Here is a 3,249-nt window from a genome sequence, read left to right as displayed (position 1 = left end):
ATTTTTTTCTCTCCAAAGCTCCAAGCTGACAAGTGATAACAGCAAAATAATAAAAGAAAAATATTCCAAAACCATTGTGGTCTTGTAACTTTTTTAATGAATGTCAAGGACACTTTATAGTAACTTATTGATCCAGTGAAGTGGAACTAGAATTTGGGAAGATAACCACAGTGTGTGCTACCGATGCCAAATAAAATGCATGTACACATGAAAAAGTTATATATCCTACATTATCCTTTATTAAGGGATGGGCTAAATCAAAACTAAATTAACTGAAATAATTTGCAATGTATTGTTCTCTAACAAGTCTACCATTTCTGTTATCTGGGAATATGGCAGCATTGTCCCAATCAACATCCAAAGCCACTCTGGGAGCCCTTTCTTTTCTTAGGCTGGCAATATTGTGCAGCACTGTGCAGGCAACAGTCACGTCACCTGCTCTGTCTGGGGAGAACCTCAGGTGGTGCAGGCACTGAAATCGTGATTTCAGGAGGCCGAAGGTCATTTCAGTTCGAGCCCTGGTTTTGGCATGGGCATGGTTGTAAGCTTGCTGTGCTGGGGTTTGGGGGTCTGTAAGGGGAGTCATCAGAAATGTCTCTCAGGCGCTATCTTTGTCCCCCAGCAGCACACCAGAGAACTCACCTGCGAATACAAAACATAATTCTTACAAGTACTGTACCCTTGATGTTCAAGGTGCTTAAAAAAAATGGGGTGGCTTACCTAGAGAGAGTCTCTGGTAAATTCTACTGGTCCGGAAGATTCTGGAGTCATGGACTGAGCCAGGCCACTTTGCCTCTAAATTTGTGATCAGGCAGTCGGCATCACAGATCATCTGTAAAAATATATAGCCTATTAAGGTCATTTAATGCACAGAATAATAATGTAGCTGACAGTAACCATAACTCATTCTTACCTGAACATTGACACTGTGGAAGGATTTCCTGTTAACATAATCTCCCTCATGTGCCCCTGAGGGGCGTTGGATACGAATATGGGTGCAATCCACTGTACCAATTACATTAGGAAAAGCTGTAACACAAAATAATGAGTGTCATACTGTGACTGTGCTAATGTAACATTTTGTAGTAATCTGTTATTATTTGTGTTACCTGCAATCTTGTAGAACTCCTCCTTGATGTGGATGAATCTTCTGTGACCAGGGAAGGTGATAAATATGTGCACAAGAGATTTCAATGCCAGACTTACATTTCTTATTGTGCGGCAAATAGTGGCTTTATTGAGGTTTTCTGCATCACCGACAGAATACAGAAACATGCCACTTGCAAAGAATCGCAGTGCTACGCAGAGCATCTGTGGGACAGTGAGAGCATGGCTCCGTGCGGTTCTGTGCTGTATGTTTGGACCCAGCAGCCTACACAAATATCTGATGCCATCACCTGAGAATTTGTACCTCAGTCAGATATTCGTCTGAAAAGGCCAATGGGTCTGCCCTATCTCGGAAGACTCGTTCATGCCTGAATGCTCGTCTGAGTGTTAAAACTTCCTCATCAACTACATCATCCAACAAAGGGCAAGCCATTGTGAATAGGAAACACACAAATCTTTAGTCTATATATACTACATATTGACCTCGTTACGGACTTAATTGAAACCACATTTGCAACTTCATGAGCCATTTCTTATCTCATCAACTGCAATAAAATATAATATATTGATATTTTTCTCATTCAACAGTACATTTCTACTCTGTACTTGCATATATAGATATACATAGTCTATATTCTATTTCTCATATTGTATAGTATAGTTCTTTTGTACTGTGTTGGCATTCATTGTGGACAGCAAAGTAATAATTGCTCAGGAAAATCTGCTTTCCTCACTGGGTGTATGACAATAAACGCTTTAAATCTCGAATAATATATATATTCATCAAACCTCTGACAGTGAAATGAACAGCAGTTTTCAATAATAACTAAAATAACAGTACGCATACTTAGATGAATGACAGTATATCTAGTATTTTAATGCAGGACCATGAAGTGACTAAAACACATTAATATCTGGTAGGATTTAGGGAGGAACTAGCCGATAAATCACTAGGATTAATCTTAGCCTGGTTGTTAGCCTGCTCCGGAGCAGGCTAGCTGCAAAGTGTAAATCTCCATAGTAACTTAATGTAGATTAATTTAGCCTCCCTTCATGCAACCGAGTCAGGGCTAAATTCAGCCAGGATAACTGGAAAATCCCAGCTTAATCCCTTATCTTGCTTTTGTGCAATACCCCTCTGATCGCAATGTTGGGGGCCTTCAAGGAAAATGGTAAGGCAACACTAAAACAGTGTGCATGACCATCCTTTATGTCTGATACACCATTTAAAAAAATAAACAGAAAAAACTACATTTTTGTCAATGTCAAATGTAATATAACTATTCATTTTGAGATCTGCTAAAGAAAAAAAAAAAGGTTTTGAAAGCGATCTTTGCAATAATCTATTTAATTATAGTTCTTGTTTCCAAAAAAAAAAAAAAAAAGAAAACAGGCTGCACAAATATTTAATTAACTAAAAAAAGACTTTGCCAATCAATGAGCGCCCTCTACTGCCTGATACCCAGCCAGCAATGACATGTGGGGCCCAGATGGGTTAAGTAGGGGTTCCATGGTTACTGTGTGGGCATGGGCTTTGGCTGGGTGAAATCAGCGGGTCCCATGTAGGTTTTGTAGTATGAGTCCCACATAGGAAGCCCATATGAGCTGATTACATGGGCCCCATAAGGGACAGGCATGGGCCAATTGGGCATGGGTTTGAACTGGGAACACATATATGGGTCCTGCATAGAATTTTTATGGGCCAAGTGGGCATGGGTTTGAACTGGGAACACATATATGGGTCCTGCATGGTACATTTATGGGCCAAGTGGGCATGGGTTTGAACTGGGAACACATATATGGGTCCTGCATAGAATTTTTATGGGCCAAGTGGCCATGGGTTTGAACTGGGTACACATATATGGGTCCTGCATGGTACATTTATGGGCCAAGTGGCCATGGGTTTGAACTGGGAACACATATATGGGTCCTGCATAGAATTTTTATGGGCCAAGTGGTTATGGGTTTGAACTGGGAACACATATATGGGTCCTGCATGGTACATTTATGGGCCAAGTGGCCATGGGTTTAAACTGGGAACACATATATGGGTCCTGCATAGAATTTTTATGGGCCAAGTGGGCATGGGTTTGAACTGGGAACACATATATGGGTCCAGCATATATTTTTATGGGCTAAGTG

The 3,249-nt window shown here is 40.5% G+C and overlaps 1 pseudogene; it reads right to left on the bottom strand.

Moving 5' to 3' along the window:
* Positions 1-268: 268 nt before the first annotated feature.
* Positions 269-1,015, bottom strand: LOC130070138 (putative nuclease HARBI1; annotated as a pseudogene).
* Positions 1,016-3,249: the final 2,234 nt, after the last annotated feature.

Source organism: Rhinichthys klamathensis, unplaced genomic scaffold (genome assembly GCF_029890125.1).
Source record: "Rhinichthys klamathensis goyatoka isolate OS25496 unplaced genomic scaffold, OSU_Roscu_1.1 h1tg000018l_1, whole genome shotgun sequence".
Taxonomy (NCBI): Eukaryota; Metazoa; Chordata; class Actinopteri; order Cypriniformes; family Leuciscidae; genus Rhinichthys; species Rhinichthys klamathensis.
The sequence above is the reverse complement of the archived record's forward strand: the minus strand, read 5'-3'. Positions and strand labels throughout refer to the sequence as shown.